Here is a 26,064-nt window from a genome sequence, read left to right on the forward strand (position 1 = left end):
CAAGACCAAAACCGAACTCTTCACTTTCTTTCTAAGACCAGCTTCTCTTCCTCTTTCTGTCTCTGCTTTTGCAGTCATTGTTTGTTCTTATTTTGTTTTGTTTTGCTTTTCCTGTGAATGGGGCTACTGTTTTCTGTTCGTCCAGATTCAAGCTCTCCCATCGGCTGAATAACATCTAAGCTCCTTCGCGTGTCCTCTGCCCTGAAGGCCTTCCACATTCTCTTGTCCCATCTCACTTCTCTCTTGCCCCGCCCCTTCTCCAAGCTGGACTGACTTCTCTGCTGCGCACTTTGTCTAATACTGACCCCAGTGCCTGTGTGCAGCCTAGTCCTTAATTTCTTTTTTTCTCTCCACCCAGCAGGCCTGCCTCTCCTGAAATGTCATTCATACCGTCGGAAATTTCCCTTCAAAAAACATGCCAACCCAAAGGCATCTCCTCTAGGAACTGACGCAGTCATTTGTGGTGTTCTAGCCACCCCGACAGCGGCCACGCTCCATAGCAGGCCATGTCATGGGGCCTTCATCATTATCTCCCCAGTCCCTTCTTTACAGCACTCTCGTCCCGTCTCCCCATACACACACAGATCCTGTCATGGGGAACCACACTCCCAGGCAGGACCTCCTCTCCCTTGTCTCCACCTCCCCATGTTCCCCTATCTGCCTGGAATGCATCCTTCCTTCCCTCCGGGGCTCACTCTCATTTATCCTGCAGAGCCCCTAAGAGGTCTCCTCTAACTTGGTTCCATGCTCCCGCATGCTGTGCACCCACTCCAATCCTAGCCCTCACTACACAACACTGAAATTCTCCTTTTCACCTCTCTTATTCACTTCGCTAGATTGTAAACTCCTTGCAGTCATGGCCACATTTTGTTTATCACTGTATCCACAGAACAGTGCCAAATATAAGACACTAATGAGATTTGCTGGTAATTAAGAACAGGTATGGTGCTTAGAGTCGGTCTTATATTATGGTTCACTGTAACTATTTTCTATTTGGACATAAGTGTCCTAACAGCATGGGTTATGCTTTAAACAGCTTCATTTGGAAAGTGTATTGTACACTGTTTGTGTATGGCAGAATATTTTTCTCGAATTATTCATTCAGATGAGCAAGCATTACTCTTCAAACTGTGCTCTCCCAAAACTACAGTTATTTCAGTAGTCATGTTATTTCTTAAAATATTTTGGGAAATCTCCTCCACTAATAGTTTAGGAACCCAGGAAAACCAGCTTTGTTACTTACTGTGACCTAAGATACTACTCAACTTAGTCATCGCAGTTAGTCGCTTTTGAACTCAAACTTCTGGCCATCAGTTAAAATGCCTCAACCCCCAAATTTAGTAATTTTGAGCCTATTTATTATAATGGATTGTGAACGTCCCAAGGGCAGTGACAGTATCTGGCATAGTCAATGAATGAATGATTGAATGGAAGAAAAAAGTATGTGATCACCTCCAAAGACTGAAAACGTACTCACATATTTCCAGGGATATCAACCTAACTGGAGTACATTTTGGAAGAGAGAAGTTATTTCAATGTATTTCTTTTAGCAAAATGAAAAATAATGATAAATCCGTCTCACTCTCTGAGAGTCGTGCCCTACATTTTCTGTGTTGGTTAAGGAGCTTTGAGCCACTGACAGGTGTGTCAGTATTTGGGTTTGAGTTCTTCCCATCATCTGATAACTGAGTCCTTTCTTTGAAGTCTCCCTTTTTAGTCCCCCACACTGGGGATTCTAGACTTTCACCTACTTAAGCTTCTTTCCTCATAAACTCTTATTTTGCTCTGTCCCATCTTTCTTTCTGTGTCTTTTCTTTCATTCCAGTTGTGGATTTTCTGACACCTGACTTCAAGATCCTCTTATCTTTACGGCCATGAACTTTTAGGGTCTTAGTGACATATAGCTCACTGGCATAGATGCTTTTAGTGTATACAGTAGACGAGAGGAGAGTGTCCTTATAAAACAACTTGGAGGGCGCCTGAGTGGCTCAGTTGGTTAAGCGACTGCCTTCGGCTCAGGTCATGATCCTGGAGTCCCGGGATCCAGTCCCGCATCGGACTCCCTGCTCAGCAGGGAGTCTGCTTCTCCCTCGGACCCTCCCCTCTCTCATGCTCTCGCTCTATCTCATTCTCTCTCTCAAATAAATAAATAAAATCTTAAAAAAAAAATTAAAAAAAAAACAACTTGGAGCCCTAGACCTCCAAGTAGGGCAAATAGAAAAAAAAATTATAACATTGTTTTCTTCTTTTAAAGAAAGTAGCGTAAGTCTAGTGAAATAAATGAACAATGTCAAGTGTAAATTAACTCATGCAGAAACAAGTGATAATGAAGTAGAACAATCATGAGGGCACAGTTTCTTTTAAACAATAGTCTTGAGGGTTTGTTGCATCCTGAGTGTGCTGCAATTATTGCTGCCATACACATACGCATGCACATTTGCACACACAAGCATGTAAAGTTGAAACTGAATACAGGGCATTTTCTGCTTTGAACTTTAAGAAAAATTTAAAAGTATCACAAAAGTCAACTTTCATTCCCTTCTTTTGTGGGATATTTAAAGAAAAAAAGAAGTCCATGGAGGCAAAAGGGACATGTTTCTTGCATAAGCCTTTGCTATAGCTACTGAGAATATGTACCCCCTGTTTTTATCGCTCTGAATGGCATATATTTCTTAAAGCAGACCAGGTCCTCAGCAAGTCATCCATAATTTTCCAGAAGTATACAAGTAGTTTCAATGACATTTCATCAAATGGTTTCCAAAGTACAAGTTTCTAAGACTTCAGCCTATTGGGTCAACTTAAAAAAAAAAAAAAAAAAATCAATTGAAAGAAGTTTAAGAAAGCGAAGGCCAGTGCTGATCAGTGTATGTTAATGAATGTTACAGCACCCAGTGTTGCTCCTTTTCTTTTCTGGTCCCTGTAAACCTCCACTTAAAAATAGGAGTGACCCAGGCAGAAGTTGGGACAAGATTGTGGCCATATGGGATGATACCAAGGACATGGTGGCATTACTCCCCAGGTCTATAAACAAATGGTATATTTGATTTGTGACTATTTCTCAGAAAATGCATTTTTATTTTCCATTACTGAACAAAATAAAGAACTTACCACAGAATATAGCTTGCCAAACTTGTTTATTTTGGAGGCAACCTCAGACTTGTTTTGACTCTTTCAGGAAGGGATATCAGAGTGATGATAGTAGAAGGCTCCCTAATCCAGAAGCCTGAAGACATGGTTCTAATTCCTTGACAGAGTCAAAGGTCACATACTTGTATCTTTGAGTTAAATTTTCTAGAGTAGTGTTCCCTAAACTGTATTCTATGCATGTAGTTCCATGAAATGCTCATTTAAAAAAAAAAAAAAAAAGAAGGGGGGTGAAGGGAGCAGCTCTGCACACTTTATCTCCCTATAAATATTCACAAAGCACATTTGTATTCAAGTCTGAGAATCCCCGAAGAAAATAAATCTAACTTTATTTAATCTAATCTTTATTTAATTAATATTTCCAAAACCTAATATTTAACCACAGATGATGATGTGATGATGATGATTTTTAACTCATAGAGCGTTTACTAAAATCCTGAGGAACTAGTATTTTCTAGAACACACTTTGGGAAAGATGCTTTTTAGACCTTTGGCTCCCCCTCTTAAAAATGCGGGTGTAAAATTAAACAATTTCTCTGGTTCCTCTCCAATCTCAATTCTGTGGTTCTATAAAAGTTTTAATTGTGTAGTCACCAAAGTCAAAAGTTATATAAATAGCAGGGAGAAGGATGATTTTTCACACAAAGTAAGTAAAAACAAGTACTCTTTTACATGTTGTGTTTACTGTTGCGTAAATGGTCTCTCTCCATCTTAGGCTCCTTCATACTCTTTTTAAAAATAATATAAAATCCACACATCATTCCTTATTTTTAATTTAATTTAAATTTAATTCCTATTGAGGTTTAAAATCCATGTTAAATTTCCTAGGTAGTATCAGGTTAAAACTGTTTATGTGGTAAGTCTACAGGAAAAAATAGGAATCATTTTTCAAGTGTTTATGAAAGCCTGTATTTTTCAAGTCTCATTGCTGTTGTCCCCCACACCATAAGTTCCTCAGAGAGCATGAACAGTATTCTCTTAACTATTTTTGAATGTTCCATCGCACACAATATTGGGTGTACTCTACAGTTGCTTCTTATTTTTGTAAAAGTACCCAAGAATGGCTAAATTGCTTAAAAGGAAACTACAACATTTTCTCTCATGTTTTTAAATGTTCTATGGGTATAGAGAGAGTTATATTCTTGTTTTTAAACTATTGGAGAAGCAAAACATTTGTAGAACTAATACCTACTTACAGAGTACCGCGCTTTCTGTCTCCCTGGGGTGGGATATGTTGTTCTGCCTCTGCGTCACTGTAACTGTGTCATAGCTATGTCACCGTAACTATGGGGAATAACTCTTAGACTCTGAGTTTACCCATACACAAAATCTTTTGAGGACATTTTCCAAACTGTTTGCCACCTAATTATCTGTCTCCCTCTCCACTCCTCAATTTATATGTATATATCAAAATGCTACGAAATGTCTCAAAGTATAGGAGACAAACTCTATAACCATCCTTGGTTGTAGAGTTTATATGATGTTCACAACAATGAATGATTATGAGTAAGTATTTTTTACTGGGGAAAGAAGCAGGTTGAGTTTATGAAAATACATTTCTTGACCACTTGTGGTATGTCAGACATAGCCATTATAATTTAATTCACAAAAGTGGAGGCATCATCACCATTCTCATGTTAAAGAAACTGAGGCTCAGAAGAGACCGATTTTTTTTTTTTTTTTTTACCAAGGTCACACAGTGAGTGGCAGAGTTGAGATTTGAGCCAAGTGCTTCTAATTTCAAGACCACACTCTTTCCTAAATGGAAGCAGTGGTATATTTTTCTTCTAAAATCATCCAGCGGTTGAAGCGTTGTGTTACAGAAAGGCTTTTAATGAGAATTGAACCTTTGAGTCATTCTAAGGAGATTTCTATATCCATTCTATCGAATTGCCAAAATTCCAGAATCCTTTTCTCTTTTTGCCCGAATGCATTACATATGTCTAAAAAGGTTTGATAATAAAGTAGAAAATTGTTTTCCTTAGTCATTGATGAGTGTTAGATTACATTCTGAGATGGTTATCTGAAACATGTGTCTGTGGAATATTGTATGTAAAATTTCAGAAGGATTGTTCTTCAAAGTTTAAAACAGAACAGAGAGGCCCGGGGCATTTGTTTGTTTTCTGTCCCTGCCCCCACAGCCCTGAGCATCTCCTTTGGGCTGGTGTGACACGGGTGCTGCCACCCCCAGATCCCTCTGCTTTGGGTGCACACCCCCTCCCGGGCCTGGAGACAAGCCGGCCTTTAGTGAAGGGTGAGGGGATACCCACACAGAGAGTGTCCGTGCCATTTATGTTCCAATCAGCACTGAAGGACAGCTTCTTATGGGTAGATGGTAAATATTTTCTACTCAATTTTTGCAAAAACATGTTGCGATGAAATTGATATAACATAAAATTTATCCATTTTCAAGTGAACCGTTCATTGGCAGTTAGGCCACCACCACTTCTGTCTAGTTCTGGAACATTTCCATCACCAAAGAAAAACCCCTTCCCCATTAAGCACGTTCTCCCCCTACCTCCCTCGCCCCTGCCCTGGCAACCACCACTCTGTGTTCTGTCTCTGTGGATTGACCTCTTCCTATTGATGAAATCGAACCACATGTAACTTTTGTGCCTGGCTACTTTCCTTTAGCATAATGTTTTCAGAGTCCATCCGTCTGCCATCGTGAATCAGTACTACTTCATTCCTTTTTATGGTCGAATAATATTTCATAGTATATCTGTGCTACCATTTATTTATTCATTTATTTATTGATGGGCATTTGGGCTGTTCTACTTCAAGGCTATTTTTTTTAACAATGTATGTACCTGTAATTACCCCCCAGAAAGCCTGTTGCAAAAGCACTACAAATGGGCAGCTTATGGTTGCAGAGGGAGCCCCATAGAGCTGAATCTGAAGTTAGCCTGCCATTAAGGTGCTTTTTGATCCTGAACTCTCTGAAATGTATCGTTATGCTACTTTGATAAGTGATATACAGTGTATGTGCGTTATACGTACTATGCCAAAAACTAGCTTTTAGATGTAATATGTAATTATTTGTGATGTTTTTGTTTGTGTTCAGTACTGAACTTAAGAGAATTATACAATGCCTATTTGGATAGCTTAGGTTAGAGACACAAAAAATAGCTTCTCCCAAGAGCTCTAGCAACCAAAAGCATTAAGTATACTCTTTTGTCAATTAATAAAGAAAAGCTATTGAAAACATTAAATTATCTGGCATGTCTACGTATATAATAATTATACAGCCAAGCCTTTTCCTTTTGAAACAATTTATACATTACATAAACCTAAGTTTCTCATCCAAGTATCATTTCAAGAGAGGCAAGTTTAAATAATGGAGGCAACGGGGAAACATAATATTACGATAATGTTCTTTGGTGCGGTTTGGAGGGTTTTAGGAAACATTTGGAACTATTTTTCTCATAAAGTCACTTAACTATTGAAGTGTTATGATAGCATTTCCCTCTGCGTTGTATACGATACAAAAGGAGTCCAGTTAAAGGAGACAACAATTCTAAATATTCTGATTAGAGGGATTTCCACTAACCAGGAAATTACATGCTCTGGTATCCTGGTATTAGTTTAATACAAAGATGCAGCAAAATAAGGAAGGGCCAGGTGATTTAGGGAATCCCCTTTGCTTTCAAATGCGCATTTCTTTGCAGCTTCATTTAGCAAACCTAACATTAAACTTTCTGGAATGGAGGGAAAAGGACCTGAATTTTCAGAGTAAATATTCTCTAATTAAATTGATCTGATATTTCATTTTTTTGAGGATTATTTCTAACTAGATTATAAGCTATACTTCTCTCAAAACTGTTGTGATGAAGAAAATGCTTAAACTTTTCTTACACCATTATTATTGGCCTCTTTGAAACTTGACAGATATGTGCCTCAAAGGTTCTAAACATCTGTCAAGTGTTAACTTAAATTAAGTTCCCTTGTGAATTGATAACCGTTATGTTCTTTGCATTTGACATATAGATACTCGCTGGTGATTGTTTCTTATTATAAAATAACTATAGCCTTTTTATAAATTTAAATTGTAACAGCGATTAAAATGTAATGCTTTTTTAAGGTGTATAATCTGTTGAATAAGGAAATGAAAACTATTTCATGTGTGCTTTTAAAAAGTATAGAATATTTCTGTTATATTGGAGCTTAAAAACCATTTCTGTTGAGGGTTGCAGCGCTATCTGTTATTACGGATGACCAGAGGCTATGGCTAAGCTGTACGTCAGAATGAATAAATTTCCTTGTCAGTGAACGTTGGGAAAGTACTTGAGAGACCAACCTCAAGAAAAGGGAATTTGTTTCAGGCTGTCACTGAAGTGGTCATTTCCAACCCCCTCCCTTTCAAACAAAAATGAAACAGAACAAAACAAAACAGAGGCTTCGGCAACAGGTAATTTCAAGGACAAAGAGGAACCCGGAGAACAACATTGACTTTAATGGAACTCCCCTTAAAAATGAAACATGGTGCTTTTGGTAGGGTGGAATGAGGATCCTCAGCAACTTCAATTAAACTGTTTCCATTTCCAAATAGAATTTTCTGAGGAAATGGATTAGAGATGGGATCCAAAGCTGAGTGTGGCATCCAGCAACTGGCATCTTTCATTGTCTTTCAACCTTAACTAAAAAAGGATGGCCTAAGACACAGGCCACTCACCAGTCTCCAAATAGCAATTGAAAACAAATGGTTAACTGATTCAGTGCCAGGGGCCGCACTGCACAAGTAAGCAGGGTGGTAGTATCATCCCTGGAGCTTAGAGGCTGGTACATGAGGCAGTCAAATCATAACACAGTAGGAGGGGGCTGGGCAGTGGTGTGTGTGTGCATGTGGGTGAGACACCCACCCTTGCTGGGGCACAGTCATCTAAAGCCCGGAAGCCGGACTTGCATTGCTATGTCCAGGCCTCTGTTCTAAATTAGCGAGAGATTAAAAACATAATCCAAGAATCTTTCACTGGCGGGTATCTTAGTGGTCATTGTATCCAAGGGGACAGCTCTCATTGTTCATACAGCTTACCTTAGAACGATCCAAAATGAAATTTCCTCAGTATATCCATTCACTCCAATGCTACCCCTCTTGAACAGAGAACAATCAGCAGAAAACAAGTAGACTCCGCTCCCGGACAGTGTAAGAACCCCGAGTATATGAAGACCTACTCTTCCCAACTTTGTTCTGCATGCACGAGGCTGCACTCAGACCCCACTTCCCACACCATCTTTTCCACAGGAAAAGATTTCTCAGATTTGTGAAATGTTTCTCCAACCTAAGCATATACCAAATTCTGTTTACTCTCCATGTTTTTCCTCTGTTGCTAAGAGTTTCATGATGCTAAGTGGCCGCTCTCTTTCAAGATCCTGATCATTTCCACACCCCCTATCTCTAATTGTCTGATTTAAGTCCAGAAAAGTAGTTTCCCTACTTGCTTCATCTGCCTTTTTAGAGCTTAAACTCTTAGCAAAGTGAGTCAAGAATTTATCCAATATTGTGTTTTTGCCAAGCAAGCCTTCCAGATGGTGTCCTCATGGTTGAAGGCCCCACCACTGCTTTATGTTACTTCTGTGCCTGTTTTATGGTCTCTGTTACCAAACCATCTCCTCTACCTGGCCTGGTAGTCTGGAGTGCACTTCCAAGAAGAAATATGTGTATAGATATATATCACCACCATTTTTTTCTCTTTTCTCCAAAGTGCTTTCACCCTTGGGTTTATAACCTACAAGACAGATATGATCTTTGTAATGTACATGGCTCCCTACTTTGAGCAAATCTTTTTCTTTTGGATGAATTTTTTCCTTTTGGCCAGGGTTTATTCTTAATAATAGCACTAATATTAAAAAGCTACTATTTATTCAGTGGTTACTCTGTGACACATTCCATACTAGGTCATTAATATCTACGACTTCATTTGATACAAAATATACTAACAGTAATTCTTATAATGTAGATATCATCCTTTCCATTTTACCTATGAGGACACCGAGGCTTGGGGAAGTAAAGTCACTTGTTTGCCCAAGGCTACGCCATCATAAGTGATAAGCCCAGGATTTGAACCCAGAATCCTAATACTTCAACACTTGCTTTTTTTTTTTTTTTTTGGAAGAACAATAGTATGACTATTTATTATGCTTCAGAGGCAAGGGGAGGGAGAAACCTCAACAGTCTGAAGGCAGGGGAAATCTGGAATCCTTTGTAAAAGAGAGGAAGGTCTCTGCTGGGCCCATTACAGAATAAGAGGAGATTCTCAATAGATCATTCCTTTTCTTTCTCCCCTGGGCTTCTTGAGCTTCTCAAAGCTCTTCAGGATGATGTCATATAACACAGCATTGAGGATCTCCATGACCATCCACTGGATGTCCTAGCCCTGTGCCTCATCCAGAGCTTGTGCACCAGCTGCCAGTAGTCACCCACATGGGGCTGCTTGGCTCACATCATCATCTCACTGAGAGAAATACTTGAAGGTTTGAGTGTGGAAGGCTTCCAACTTGGTCTGAAGGTTGTCATCAGTTTGAACACCTTCTCTTGGACAGCCAGTCCGAAATTGTTCCCATCTTTGATCTGAGGTATCTGCAGCTGAGGTGACCAGGTTGAGCTGCTCAATGACATCCTTGATCTCAGGCTTTAGACCTGAAGGAGGACCACAATCTTCTCATTGCAGTTCACTAGGCCACAGAGAGGACCTTGGTCGTCTTCTTCCCCCTTTCTTCTTTTCATCTTTGTCTTCTTTCTTCTGCTGTTTCTTCCGCTCCTCCTTCTCTTTCTCCTTGACTGGATGAGGCACTGGGATGTCCAACTGGGCCTTCAGATTGCTCAGATTGGCTTCATTGAGAGCTGGCTCCTTTAAAAATGCACCCAACTCAGGGACACCTGAGTGGGTCAGTCAGTTAAGTGTCTGGCTCTTGATTTTGGCTCAGGTCATGATCTCAGGGTCGTGAGATCTAGCCCCATGTCAGGCTCCACGTGGAGCTTGAGATTCTCTATCTCTCCCTCTGCCACTCCCCTGCATCCTCCCCCACCCACTTTCTCTCTCTCTCAAAAAAAAAAAAAAAAAAAGCATCCAACTCAGAAATCTTCTTGGGGAAGTAGCTCCCCAGTAGGTTCTCTGTCTTGGTACACAGGTCATCATGGAACACATCCACCTTGGCTTGGGCTTCAGGCTGGACCGTGAGTGTGGCCATGGCCAGGGTGGGAGCCTAGTGCCTGTGAGAAGTGGAATGAGCACTGAGACAAGAAAGCAAAAGCAGTACTCACCACCCGCATGGCCTTCCTGGGTAGCAGGGAGTCAACACTTAACTTCCTAGTCAGTACCTGCTTCCCTTCCCCTGGTCCCTTGCAGTACCTTGGAAGTGAATCATACCCTTTAAGAGCATACCTTCTTGCATAAAAACTCCAAGTTAAATCAGTCTTGTTCAACCTTGTGTGTTGGTATACAGACCTCTTAGTCTCAAAATTTCCTCCTCTTTGGTTTCCCTTTATTTTCCCTGAAATTTTCTGGGCATTTTTATCACTTGCTCCTTTTTTTTTTTATCCCCCAAGGTTTCAGGTCTTATGAGTTGTGTCTGAGGGTTTTTCTCCCTCTCCTTCCAAAATTTAGCTTAGAGGCTTCTTGATGATACTGACAAATTAAGGATATTCTTTCCTAGCTTCATGAAAAACACTTTTCTTTTCCTTTGTTGGAGTTTATAAAACCAACTCTTAGCACTGCCCATGTAGCCACATGTTTGCTCCTTCTATCCTATTTTTGCTTCTATGGTTATAACCTTCCCTTGAAAGAAGAGATAAACACCACCCATCCATACCTCCCCCCCTGCCCCTGCAACTATACCCTCTTCCCCAAGTCCTTGAATTCTCTTCCTAGATGGCAATTACAGTAGTTCTCCATTCTGGCAGCACATAGAATCACCTGGTATAAACAAATACCAGTGCCCAGGGGCTATCCCAAATCAATTGAATCAGCGTCCTTGGGGATGGGTCCTAGACATCATTAGTATTTTAAAACTCCTCGAGTGCTTTAAAACTTTCGATTTGCATCCTCGTTAAGACTCACAGCATTATGAACTTTGGCAGTAGCATTCATTCCCACTGGAATGAACAGAAGTGGGTACATTTTATGAATCTTGGCAGACTCCATCTCCTACTAAGATTCATGCTGTAGGAAGACAATGTGCCTCTTAGCTTGGCTACAGCTTTGTTCACAGGCATGAACAAGTTCCATGAGGATTCTCTTCTGCATGCAATTAGTAACAGCACTGTGCCTACCTCCTAAGGTCTGAGAATACTCCTAGAGCTTTGTGGTGTATCTGCAATCACCCTCCATGGAGAGCCCAGCACCTTTGGTGTACTTCCAAGTGCACCTGTCTCTCTTGGCGTGTATTCTTTTGCTGACTGTTCGCTTGTCATTTATTTTCCTCTCCTTTCTTAACATCTTTTTCTTTTGGATTCCTTCTAAGATCTTTTTATGCTTCTGTTCTAATCTAGGTCAGAGAGATGTCCTAAAGTCTGTTTATCTCTAGCAGGAAACAAACGAGCATTTAGAGTAGACTCAACCAAGGCAGGAACACAAACAAAAATACTGTCTGTAAGGTGTGATTCCTACCTTCTAGAGCTTACTCTTAGTTCAGAAGGGAAAATGAAGTTACGTAAAAGCAGCAGAGCATATGTAGTCATCAACATTCTGGAGTCTCAGAGAAAGCACCTTGGGGAAGGTAGATCTTGAACTGAACCTTTCAACATTAAGAGTAGAGCAGGCACCTCAGTTTGATTGAACAACATCAGTGAACATGTGGTGGTAGAATTCAGTATGGATTATATGAAGGAGAATTTGTCCCAAGGAGAATGTGAGATCTGGAGAAGATTAGATGGGGTGGGGTTGAATTAGGAGAGAAAGGTAGTTAGCAGGATGGTAAGATTGATGATTCTACCCCACCTCCCTATTCACAATAATTGCTAGACTCTAAAATGTAGAGGTCAAGCACCACATCTTCAGTATGCTCCCATGCTTAACATAGTGCCTAACAAAGAGCAACCATATAAAATATATTTAGGTATTAAGAAATTCTCAACCCTAGGAGGGTGTTATAAATCCCTTTAGAAGTTAGGTGAACTTAACAGACTCTAGTCTTTAGAAAAATGTAAGTATATACCACACACACACACACACACACACACACACACACACACACGCACATATACACACACAACTTTCCATATAATTACAAGGGACTCCCTGAAGACCATTCAGGGTCTCCAGGTTAATAATCGGTGATTTGGAGATTTGTGACACATGATTTATGCCTTGAATATTATTCAGACTCTCTCCTGTGATTTAAACTTAAAAAGAACTGTTCTGTGAGGTTTTTCTAGTTGTATAAAAGTTCTTGAAAAAAGGCATTGTGGGTAGATTTATTATTGTGAAAGATAATATCTATTTCCATGAACAAAGTACAAAGTCTACTCTAGACACCTTTTTCAACCAGTTCATCCCCATAATTCTGACTGGTTTTGAAAAACTGATGAATGCATTACTATTTTTACAGAGAACATTCTTCAATAAAATCATAATGTTATCTCACAATAACATTGAGTTGCTTTTGTAGTTTACCTGTGTGACCATACCAGTTAAAGAACAATGAAAAGAATCAAAACAAATTGTGCCAAAAGAGACAATGTTTCCAACAACTTTCTTTTACTTTCTATGACATATGGCAAGAATATTTTTTAGTTAAACATGGGTGCTAACACAATAGGCACTTAATATCTGACTACCTGTTGAAAACTACTCAGTACTTGAGTACAAGTTATTATTAGATAGTGTTTTGACTAAGAAGAAGTTGAAGAGGAGAAAACATTCTTAAGAATGAAGATTTTGATATTGCTGTCTAGGTGTGAGATTCTTTCCTGTTCATTACCTTCCTCTCTCTGAGCTTAGCTACCATGTTTTTTATTGGCCCATCCTCAAATCTCTGCACTTCACATCCAGTTAAAACAGATTTCTCCAAAAACTTTTTTCCTAGATATTCTTGGTTTTCTTTGAGTGCCTTATGCAGCTGCACCAATGAAAAATAATAGAAAAAAGAGAAGATATGGTAAGGGATTGTGGGTTGTTGTTGGCATCATAGTTTTCCATCCTCACTACTCCAGTATCTGGGAAGTTTTTAGACCAGTAATACCACTGATAGCCACCAGTGCAAGGTGAAGGATTCAATGGTAGCTATTTAGAGCAGAAACAGAAATAAATATAAGAAAATATCTGAATTCATCAACTAGTTCTGGAACTTTTCTAGGAGACTTTCTCCAGCTATGGCACCCAAAACATCAGCATCCAGCTTATCTAGTCTAAGCAAGTGTGTTTTCTTTCTAAAGCAAGTGGCCTCGGTATAGATTTACTGATGTATAGTCTCTGCTCTGCATCAGTCATACATATACCATTTCAACTAATTCTTAAAAGAACTCTAAGAAGTTGTTCCCATTAATAAGTGAAAAACCAATGGCTCAACTAGGTTATCTTGTTGGCCCAGGGCTACTTACCTGTTAGGTGGTAATCCTGCAATTTGAGTCCAAGGCAATTTGCTACTAAAGGTGCCTTGCAACACTCCCCCTTCTAATGAAGATTTTTACTCACATACTCTACCTTACATCCCATTCCTATTTCTAGGACATATGTGACACTTCAGTGAGAGCAAAATTTCCTTTGCACTGTTACCAACCTCTCTGGAGTTGTGAACAAAATACAAATAAAACAAGTTGGAAGGTTTTGCACATGAGTGTCTTTGCCCTTAACACCAGCAGCTTCTTTAATCCTAGAAGACAGGAATGATAAAGTGTATCTCTTTCAAAGAGTACATCCATATTGTTTTCCAATAGAAGAGTAACATATATTTGTTAGAAGATGACCTCAACTGATCCATTCTTTAATAAACCAGGGAAGTTGGATTGTTTAGCCAGTCCATGAATGAATGGTCTTGTCAACATGATCCCAGGAGACTGGGAGTGACCTTGTGTTCTCTGTGGATGTGGCTTTGGGTCAAGGAGCATGAGGCCAATGGGAAGCAGCCTCATTTGACCTTTGAGAGCTTCATGTAACTGTACCTTTAAAATCTCCAGTGGCAGAAATGTTTTTTCCCCCATATAACATGTAGATTGGGAGTTCGATAGTTGTTAAATCTTTTGAAAATAAAATTTAAATTTAAAAATAAGTACATGCTTATTATAACTGTTCAGGTTCACTTTCTCTAGCAGTCACCTTCATTTCTGTTAAAACTGAAACTTTATTAAGCAACTGCTTGTGCCAAGCACTATGCTGAACAGTTTCCTGTAAATTATTATATTTTACCCTCTCAATGGTCCTATGGCCTTTTTAAAAAGGATCATGCCAATACTCAGGGAAGAGCAGTGTGGTTTTTGTTATAATGACAATGATTTCTTCCTATCCAGATAGGTTTTAAAATGTTACACTTACGACTTTTGTTATCTTTCCTTCCAAGAAAGGATAAATGCTATTTATGAGAAGCTCAGCTTAATAATATCAGATGAGCAGAATTCTGGAGTTTTTTTAAATGTTAGTTCTGACCAGAGAACTTTGGATACTGAAGGCCCTTACTCTAAGACAGTTCAACACAAGAGCAGGTCCAAAGAGTGTTTCATGCATCTTAAAATTTAAATTTACATTTAGCCAATGAGAACTCAAAGTTAGTATCAATGTTGATCATACAAAGGGAGATGTTTCTAATTAACTAACTTTAAAGCCCTATCTTAATCACTTAGAGCATTCTTGTGCACATCTGCGCTGCAGGAGTAACTGGATTACCTCCATGGTGTATGTGTGTCAGGGTGTGCGTGTGTGTTTAAAGCAATGCTATAACTCTATCCAAATGCGATTCAGCACTGCTTTAAAGTTTAGAAGCAAATGTGTACTTAGTAACATAGTTTAAAAATTGAAAGCCCCCCCTACCTTATATATTCTTCTCTTGTAAATTGGGCTTGTTTGTGGAGGGCAGCCATTTCAAAAACTGTGACACATACATCCCAGAAGTCTTCCCTCTTACTTCGATCTAACCTAAATGAGCACCAGAGCCAGGGCCTCTCATGTGGTTTTGCTTCATCTGACAATGACATCAGCATCTTTCCATTTGCCTTATTTTCATAGAATGATGCCCAGAATGAGTGGCGATGCCAGGAAAGGAAACTGAGTCCTAGGAGTAATTTTTCATTAGAGTAAATGAAGTGATATGATAAACAAGTCAAACCTGATGTGACAACATGGCACAAAGCCGTGATACAAAATGTTTGATTCTCTTCCTGTGAATGTTTTCTAAAGCTTTTATTATGCCTTTCCCATGTCTTGTGTGTATATATACTGATCAGTGGAAACATAATTCGTGTGCAGATATTTATTTCTATCAATGAATGACCAGATGGTTCTTGCCTATGTTGGAAGAGAATCATTTTCCCTATTCAGTAACTGAGGGACATTCTTTGTAACAAACTAAATAGGATGACCAACTCTAGCCCAAGTGAGAAACACGCAGCTGCCTTTCTCTACTTTGTAAAGTTGGCAGAGGCTCACACATGCCTTTATTCTTATTTTTTTTAATTGAAATAGTTTGTGTATTTTCCCCACTGAAGTAACACATGCTCATTGTGGAAAACTATGGCAATACAAACAAAAATAAAGAGGAAGAATGCTCATAAATTGATTTTTACTACCCATAACTAGCCACTTGGAGATTTAATGATGGTGATGAAGATACAAAACTGATGTTTATTTGAATGCATACTCTTTGCTAAACACTGTGCTAAGTGCTGTACACAAATTAGTTTATTTAATTCTCCCCACAACCCACTGATGTAGGTAATGGTATTGACTGCCCCCCCTTTAGAGCTGAGAACACTGAAGGTTAGAGATGTAAATGAATCGTCTGAATCACAGGGCTTCTAGGTTCCAATAGTAGCAGACTTCATGGAACCTGAGATTGCCTGCCAGCTAGCCGCACTGACTGCTAAGGGTTAACTGATGAACTCTTCATCTGCTGTATACATTACAAATATTTTTTTTCACTTTTGCATGTTGCCCTTCAGTTTTTATTTATGAAGCTTTTGATGTTAAAACATTTTATTTTTACACAGACAAACCTGTTCTTGACTTTTGTGGTTTCTACCTTTAGTGTCGCCTTTCCTATTTCTAGTTTATAACACAGGAGGGAGAAAAAAAAAAGAAATGCTAACAGTACCAGAAGAAAATAATCACAAGCCAGAAAGCCAGGGTGTCTGCCAAAGCTATCACCAACAGGAAGAGAAGGGAGATCTGAGATGTGTATGAAGGCAGTGGCAAAAGGGGAAAATAAAACTAGTCCTTTATTATATCCACCGAGTGCAGTCCATTCAATAAACCAGTTACATGCACTTCCTTTCTTGCCTCCTGTCCTCCCCTTCAAGCTCCTGCAGCAGGCAAGCTCTGCACTAAGAAGAAGGACTGGAGGAAAAGAGGAAGGCTCGTTACATAGCTGGTGCTGTTGGAGGGTCTGTCTCATGGGTTTCAAATGCCTTCTGTCAGCAGTAGGCAAATACTGGCTCTTTTGTGTGGTGCAGAGGTATGTTCTTTTGAGACATTCCTGGGAAGACCTCGCACACAGAGGTATTCCCTAGCATGGATGAAACCCTCTCCGGGTGACCTCTTATTTACTTCTTTCTCTCAGATCCGACACAAGGGTATGTCCCTTGCCTTGAAGTCAGCCTTCTTGAGCATAGTCCTTTCAATATGGTGCATGCATTAGGGCGCCTGGGTGACTCAGTCGGTTAAGCATCTGCCTTCGGCTCAGGTCATGATCTCAGGGTCCTGGGATCGAGCCCTGCATTGGACTCCCTGCTCAGCAGGAAGCCTGCTTCTGCCTCTCCCTCTCCCCCCGCTTGTGTTCCCTCTCTCGCTGTCTCTCTCTCTCTGTCAAATAAATAAATAAAAATCTTAAAAAAAAAAATATGGTGTATGCATAATTCCCCTTCACCAGGAACGTGGGTTGGGGTGGGAGGGAATCAAGTATCCTTTTCCTTTCAAATGGTAAAAATTGGGCTTCTTCCTTTCTCCATCTGCCCTTTCTCCTTGCCCTGCCATATGGACAACTTCGGTCAACTTCCTGCCTTCAGAATCCTGAAGTCAGGGCTGTCATCAGGATCTATGGCCCATATTTTAGGGGGGCATGCCGTAGGTTCTCCCAAGAACACTTCTGAGCTCTGTTCTAGGAGCAGAAGGAGATTCTGAGTTTCAGCAGCTTGGAAGTCATCCAGTTTGAGGAAAGAGATGCCAGCCTCCCCTTCTGGCAGACATCCACATCTCTACAAGAGGTTCTCATGGAGCCCATGTACACCAGTGAATTTCCTCCTCATACTTAGGCTGTAAAGTGATGAGTAAGAGTCATGGGGCCAATATTTCTACCTTTAGCAAGTCCTGCAGAAGTGTGTCTCGCACTTCCTTTTGTCATTTGTAGGTCTTAATCCTCAGGATGAGGATCTCAGCTGAAATGCCGAGATAATAGGAAAAGTCCCATTTTACACCGTATGATGTAGAGTTATTTTGTGTTGTGAACATATCACATGATAAAAAATTTCTAATTTTTTTTCCAAAATGGCTAGTTAATTATCCTAGATACTTTCTCATTAGTTTGTTACTTTTCTAATAGTGACCCAAGCCATCAATAAATTGATATTCATTTCTTCTAGAGGTATAACTCCATTACAATCATATGAAAAAAATGGTATCAGAGGAGTGCTCTATATTGCAAAGCCATTTCTGTGTCACAGTGTGTAGTCCTTCGAAGCAGTATTTTGTTGATCTTGGTGACAACAAATTCAATATATCTAATAATACTGCATAGCAGGTCTTCATTCTCTCTTCTGTTGATGTGACAGTCACTCTTTAATGAAACTTTATTTTGTATACTGTTTGCATTGTAGATCAGGAATGAAGAGCTGAGTTTGCTTTGGCAATAGCTGATCTGTTTATACTTTTTATAATTCTCCCATCAAGAAATAATTACCCTTCAACCAACCTTACCTCTTTCAACTTCACATATGCAAACCACCTAAATAAAACATACTCAAACACCCAAACCACACATCAGTATACAAAAACAGTCAGGACCCAGAAAAGCATAAAATCGTGTATGCATAACCCTTGCCATTTCCTTGTACCAAGGCAGTCATTCATTCAGCAAGTACATATTGAACATCTACTGTGGGCCATAAACCTGTGAGCCAGTAGAGTTGATTTTGCTCATTTATTTGCTACAGGGAGTAAAGACCAAGATTTGTTTTAACTCAAGTCCTATAAAATCAAAATGTTATTTCTGGCTTAACAAAGATAATATCATAGTAAGACTTTAGTATCTCTTGGTTTGTTGTCTATAATTCTCTGCTGGAATGCATCGACTACACCTGGATTGGTTTTAAATGGCCTTCAGCAGATTGCTGCAGGACCATCTGGCCGTTTGCTATCTGTACTCCTAAGCTTACATTCAGTTCTAGAATAATCTGGCTTTTGACACCCTGAGAACTTGGTTATGCCATGGCACATATTATTGAAATGTTAAATGTGTATAAATTAGGGCACGTAGTGACATTCAGGTGATATATGTAATGCTTTAACATAGCCATCCTAACAAGATGTAGACCCTCAATACAGCTAAATTATGGAATAAGTACATTTTTAAGATGACAGAATTTTTTTTTGTTTTATATGATAACTCCATCAAATACTTTCCCCAGGACATTATTATTAACATTTATGGTTAAAAGTGTACACTTATGCCCAATTTAGTTAAAAGAGATATTTGCACATCTCTGTGTGTATGATCCACAAAAATACGAACTGTGAATGTATATAACTCTATACTAAAAACATTTGCTCACATTCATGAACCCACTATCCGAGGAAAGGCTATTTCAGGGTGCAAAGTAAAAAAGCTTTTCTGCTTTTTAGTAATGTTGAACCTCAAAATAATGTTCAGTATATCCTGAGGGATGACCATGGATCGTTGTGATCTTTAAACGAAACATTACTCTCTCTTTAAAAAGTTTGGAAGAGGAAGGGGGTGCCTGGGTGGCTCAGTTGGACTCTTGATTTCGGCTCAGGTCATGATCTCAGGGTTGTGAGATCAAGCCCCACGTTGGACTCTTCGCTGAGCCTGGAGTCCGCTTAAGATTCTCTCCCTCTCTCTTCCTCTGCCCCTCCCACTCCTCAAAAAAAAAAAAAAAAAAGCTTGGAAGAGGGAAATTCAATCATATGTTAAAATGTCTGGTTTTTTCTTATAACAGCAGAGATTTCTATTTGAGTGGGCACTCCCTAAATACCGGCTGATTGCCTTATAGTTTAAGTAAATGTCTTAGAATTTAGAAAACTGGTGAGTTTTTAAGGAAGGATAAAACTTAGGTACAAACCTCTCTCTATTGCCTCACTTGGGTGAATCTGTAGCTATTTCCAGGCACAGTGAATCAATACCTACCTGTGTAATCCCCACTTCTCCTCAAAACCTTTTCTGATGTTTCCTGTCCAATATCTATCATAGTTTAGCAAGTCAGAAACTGACTCTAACAGTTTACTGTGGGATTAGGCGCTTAAGTACTTCAAATATTAAAACTTCTGGATAGAAAAGAAAAGAGTTTTTAAAACAATTAGTAACATAAGAATAAATTTGTAACATGAAAAATAGAAGATACTATAAAAAATTAAGGCATATTTTAAAAGGACTAAGTAGAATTTCAATATATTCATTAAAATGAACTCGGTGGAGATGTTAAGTATTAGATGTGTGTGAAGGGAGAATTAGTGACCTAGAAGCTAGATCTTAAGAAATAAAAGAGTAAGAATCCAACACATGTCTAATAGGACTTTCAGAAGGAAAAATTAGAGAAATTGTTAGAGGCAATATTCAAAGAGATGTGGGCAAGAAATTCCTAGAGATTATTAAAATCATGAATTCTCAAGGTAATACATATATTTAGTTTTAAAAGTCAGAGAATACAAAAATCTGTAATACAAAGCAAAATCCCTTTCCCCAGGGTCCTTCCCACCCCTAAGTTCTCCCACCTGCAGAGGCTACCACTGACAAAATGTTTATTTTTTTCTTGTCTTGCTAGTTCTTGGTTTTTAAAATATCTATTTACTTCCTACCAGTAGAAATGATTTAGTTACCTCTCTTACAGTGTGAGTATGCATGTGCACACACATACACTTTCCCTCACCCTATCCTTCCAATATGGCTGTAGCTCAACTTTTGGGTAATTAAATATTCTGTGTTTATAGCATTATTGCTATGTTAAAAACTGTTCCCTGCTGAGCATCATTGTTTTCTGTGATTAGGTTTTCTTCCTTGAACAACTCTTCACTTTTTCCTGAAGCTGATTATTGCTTTGACTTTATCTGCCTGGTGTCTGTCACTATCCCAAACTCATTCCCAAGCTCTGTCGCTGTTACTGAGTCATCATCTTGATATGGCCAGTCACATCAAGAAACCTATCATTTCCATGTTTTTCCTTCCATACCGCCATCCTGGACGCCTCCATTCTCTAGTTCCTGTTCCTTCTAGTTGCTTTCTGCGCCCTTGTGTCAACTATTTCCTCGATCCCGTGTCTCTCTGTTCTTTGTTTTCCTTTCTCATTTTAGTGTGGTGTATCTACCGCAAGGGTTGTCCATGGGAGTTAAAATTTCTCAAGAACTTGTGTATCTGAAAATGACTTTATCCTGTCTCACATTTGATTGACATTTGACTGAGTTTTGAGTTCTCATTGAAAATCATTTTCCTCTTAAGTTTGAAGTGATGTTGTATTGGTTTCTACTTTCTGAACTTCCTGTTGAGAAGTTCGATTCCTGTCTATTTCTGATCGCTTGCATGTGACTCTCCCTGTTCACTCTCCCAAAAGACGTTAGACTTTCTTTTTCACCCCTGGTATTCTGAAATTCCATAATTCTTGGATTGGATTTTTGTTCCTTTCTTATGCTGGTCACTCATTCTCTTTAGCAGAAAGAATTTTCTTATGTTGTTTCTTTGATTTTCTCCCCCATGATTTTCCTCATCTTCACTTTCTTCAACTCCTATTCGTCAGTATTGAAATTTAGATGGGCCTCATTTTGTTATTGCTTCTCTTACTTTATTTTTTTCAGTTTCGGTTTTCTGCTTTCTGTAAAATTTTCTCAACTTTATCTTCCAATTCTTCTAATGATTCTTTTTCAGTTACAGTATTTTTATTTGCAAGCACTCTTCTTTGTTCTTGAATGTCCTTTGTTATTGCATTCCGTTTTTTTCACCATGAATGCAGAAATCTTATTTTATCACTGTGGATATTATAGGAAATTTTTTTTAAGTTTTCTTCTACTCTTCCTTCTGTCTTAGTTTCTTTCAAGTTCCTTTTCTGTACTTGGTTGCTTTGTCTTATTTCATTTGAAGAGTTTTCCTCAAATGTCTGATGCTCCCTGGCTCTCCATTCATATTTGAGAGTGAGACCCTGAAAAAGTGAGTCCTTTTTCTAGAATGAGCAAACAGGGATTCACTTATTTTGCTGTGGCATCCCCACATGTCATTGGCAACAGGTCAGTCCAGTGAGTTTCCAGAGAAAGGCTCCTCTTTTCGCCTGGATGGGGAATCTATTGCTGTCTGAGAGCCAAATGGTTTGGGAAGGGCACTAGAGAAGCATCACCAATAAATGGGCATTCTTTCACTTAATTTCCATCACCCTGCCTTCAGCCTTACCTGGTCTGTGGGGTTCAGCCCTTCTGGTGAGGAGCCTCCTTTCTGTTGTTGAAGTGAGGAGTGGGAGGTGGGGGGAGAGGGGAGACAGGAGGCAGATGCCTGGCTGCACTGGGCTCTGGGAAGTTATCAGAGAGGTTTGTGCTCACTTCATACAGAATTGCTACCAGTTCTGTTTTCAATTCTGCTCTGCATCTGCCAGAGGTACCTGGCATGTCTGATACCTGAGCCTTTGGAGTTTGTCTGGAACAAATGAGCTGCTGCTTCTTGGCTAACATCGCATGCACAAGCAAAATCATCTGCAGGCATAGACATGTTCTGCCTCCTCCTCTGTGCTCAAACACCACTCATCCGTCTGCTTTCCATCTTCTGAAATTTAGTTGACATTTCTTTCCTATTGTCATCTTTCTCAGTTTTCCTCTTTGTCCTTGAACGTCTATGCCTGTTTTTAAAAAATTCCCATACCATTATTTTAGTGGAGATTCAAAAGGCAAGAGGGATTTAAAATTGGTATTTGCTCTGCTCTGCTATCCCCAATCCATTCTTCACACTGCAGCAGAGTGTTTATTCAGCCCCAATCTGCCTGTAAACTTCTCAAATGGCCGCAAACAGCTTCCCTTAGATTATTAAGGACAGGAAAGCCTTCCCCTGGTTATACCTTGGGCCTCATTTTTGTCCCATTCCCCCCCCACACTTCACTCCTATTCACTCCCAATCGACACCCAGAGCATATTTTTTGCTTTTTATGCCTGAACCATGTTTTCTCCCCAGACCCTTTGCACATGCTATTATTCTTAGCACAGCCCACCTCGCACTACCACAACTGGCTAGCTTCCAGTCACCACCACAGTGTTGGCTGGAAGATCACCTTCTCTAGACGGCCTTCCTTGGTGCTAGTCCTGTCTCCAGGACTTGGTCCTCATCATTCTAACACCTGTTCTTCCCGGATCGGAGCACCTACCACATCGTGTGGTCCATGAGTGCAACTTGGCTATTTGCTCGGCATATACTAAGCACCCCAATTTTTGTTTAATGGTGATTGAATGGTTTTTTTCTCTGAACCTTTTTCAGTCAGTATTTTCACTGAGTATTTAAGGCCTTTCTTTGCTGTCAAGCCTTGGTTATAGTCTAATAATAGCCCAGTGGTTTACCTATCTGTTTCCAAACTTAGAAATACTGGAAAGTATAGAAAACCTGAAGTAAATGGGAGTGTTTGTACACTCACTTTGTACACTTGGAGGCTTCATTTCACATGTAATATTAACAAACCTGTATCTTCTAATATCAGTTCAGAATAAAATCAGTTTCTGTGGCTTAACAATTAGACAGCAATAGAATCAGAACTTGAAGTGAATCAGTACTTAGTGCCACAGCATTTAATGTGGTGGCGGAAAAGAAAAAAAAGGCGGGTTGTGCTAGAAGTTGGATTTGCTGGTAATTTTGATTTATTCAGGTTGTGGATGGGCAAATGAAAAAGAAAAAAAAAAAAGACTGGATTTTTTTTGATGCCCATGTGTTCATGCTTCAGAGACCTGAAAACTGATGTTTTAAATTTCTTGGTTTTACTTTCTTGGTCTGTGCAGTTTAAGAAGGGAAAAAATGGAAACACTCAATTAGAAAAATGAAAAGAATAAAAGAAAAGACAAGGAAAAGTGAAAGGTAAGAGAAAAGTACCATAGGAAACAAATAATAGAAAGGGAGGAATATATTTGATTTATAACATTAGGCCTTTTTGTAATTAATGTGCCTCTAGGAATGAGTACGAATCTTTGATTAGTACACAAATGAAAATAAGGTAACATATTAAAATGCCTGCCTTAAATAAATGGCTAAAGTGTAACTGGTAAGAGTTGACAAGAAAAACATATTTTAAAAAAAAGCATGAGTGTTGGGGCACCTGGGTGGCTCAGTCGTTAAGTGTCTGCCTTCAGCTCAGGTCATGATCCCAGGGACCTGGGATCGAGCCCCGCATGGGGCTCCCTGCTCAGTGGAAAGTCTGCTTCTCCCTCCCCCACTCCCCCTGCTTGTGTTCCCTCTCTCGCTGTCTCTCTCTCTCTCTGTCAAAAAATAAATAAAATCTTAAAAAAAAAAAAAGCATGAGTCTGTTTCAGAAAATAGGTTTCACTATGAAATAGCAGTGGAGCAGCATATCTCTTTAGTAATCATGACAACATAATGATGATAATCTTCACTGTTATTATCAATAATAAAAAACAGTAGTATTTACTGACTTCTTACTATGTGCCAAGCAGCATGGAAAACATCATTCTGCAAGGCAGCCTTAATATTACCCCATTTTACAGATGGAATGACTGATATTTAAAGAAAAAAACACGTTCCCCAGTCAACTAGTAAGTGGCAGAGCCCTGAATTTGAAACCAGACAGTGTGCCTAGAGCCCTGCTGACCCAGTGTGCCCTTTCGCCTGTGAATAAGGACTGTAAGATAATCAGTACATTTAATAGAATGTTTTGATCCTTATTCTTCTAGAGAAGTCTACAACTGGCGGTATTCTCATTAATCAGATGAGAAAACCCAGGTTTAGAGAGATTGTGACTCTTCACCACCAAACAAATCTTTAAGAAAAATATCTTTCCCAAAACTCCATTCTCTATTCATTTTTCTTTTTTTTTAAAGATTTTTATTTGAGAGAGGGAGAGAGCGAGCGAGAGAGAGCAAGTGGGGTGAGGGGCAGAGGGAGAAGCAGACTCCTCGCTGAGCAGGGAGCCCGATGCAGGGCTTGATCCTGGGACATCGGGATCATGACCTGAGCTGAAGGCAGACGCTCAACCAACTGAGCCACCCAGGTGCCCCTCTATTCTTTTTTCTTAATTCTTAATAAACAAGTACCATTTTGTGCTTCACAATAAAATTCACAGACATTTCCTCCTCTTTATCCAAATTCTTTTATCAGTTTTGATAGTCAGCTCTCTCTTCTTCGACAGTATTCTCTTGTTGTCACTGCCTGTCAACATAAATATGGTGCCTCCTACTCCATTGGTTTCCTGACGTGTTGACCCTCTCTCCTTTTTCCACAGCAGTATCTATTTGTATTGGTCATCTCAGGCTGCCAAAAAAAAAAAAAAAAAAAAGGTACCTTGGAGTGGGTGGTTTAAACAACAGATATGTATTTTTCTCACAGTTCTGGTAGCTGGACACCTGAGAACAGGGTGCCATTATGGTTGGTTTTGAGTAGGGCTCTCTTCCTGGCTTGCAGAGAGCTGCCTTGTGGCTACATGTCTTCACATGTGGTGGTGGAAAGGAGGAGGGGAAGGAGAGAGACAGAGAGAGATCTCTTCTGCTTCTTAGAAGGCAGCAGTCCTATCGGATTAGGGCCCATTATGACTTTGTCTAAACCTTGTTACCTCCTAAAGATCCTATCTCCAGACATAGTCACATTAAGGGTTAGGGTTTCAACCTATGAATTTTGAGGGAACACCATCCGGCCCATAGCACCAATAAAATGATGTCATGCTCTAAGGGAGAGTTTCCAATTAGAAACACTGCCATAGGGGGATTCGTATATTTATTTGGAAAGAAGAAAGCAATCCTTTCTTTACTGTCAACACCTTTTCCCATCCTGCTTTCAACTTCCAAATAATGGCTTCTCAAAAAAAAAATCATGGAATAGAACGTGATTAGAGATCATTTTTAGAGTTTCCTTTGATGCTTTACTGATGCTATAGAAGACCTGGGATTCCCAGACTAGTGAGAACATTTACTCGCCAACAAGGTAAATCCTAGCAAAGGAGCTTGCTGAGTCTAGGTACATGTGAAACAGCTACTTCCTCCTACTTGAAAAAGATTACTTCAGATCCACAGTTTTCATTTTTATATACAATCAGTAAATTAACTAAGGTGAAAGGATAGAAGATTTTACAGTTTTGCTTCTGAGTTATTAATGAAATAAATGATGAGCAAGTTATTAAGATTGAATTGAAAAATTAGATCATTTTAGTAATAGAATCAGTAAACAATTTAGCTTAACGGTGATGTGGATAATTTACAACTTCAGGGGCTAAGAGACCAAAATAAGTCAGCATAAAATGTTACTACATGTACGCTAGAGGCTTTGTCACTACAGATATGATATGGGAGGAGCTTCAATGTTGAATGACTATTTGTGGATTGATTACAGTTTCTCATTCACTGACTAACTAGGAAATTTGATGTTATC

The 26,064-nt window shown here is 39.4% G+C and overlaps 1 protein-coding gene and 1 pseudogene across 6 annotated transcripts in view; one reads left to right on the forward strand and one right to left on the reverse strand.

The window, feature by feature from the left end:
* Window positions 1-26,064, forward strand: part of GTDC1 (glycosyltransferase like domain containing 1) — a 373,244-nt gene that overhangs the window by 209,819 nt on the left and 137,361 nt on the right. The gene's annotated exons all lie outside the window — the stretch shown is intronic.
* Window positions 9,273-10,342, reverse strand: LOC112811934 (proteasome activator complex subunit 1-like; annotated as a pseudogene).

Source organism: Callorhinus ursinus, unplaced genomic scaffold (assembly GCF_003265705.2).
Source record: "Callorhinus ursinus isolate GAN/ISIS: 27379988/994484 unplaced genomic scaffold, GSC_fseal_2.0 scaffold2, whole genome shotgun sequence".
NCBI classification, from domain to species: Eukaryota; Metazoa; Chordata; class Mammalia; order Carnivora; family Otariidae; genus Callorhinus; species Callorhinus ursinus.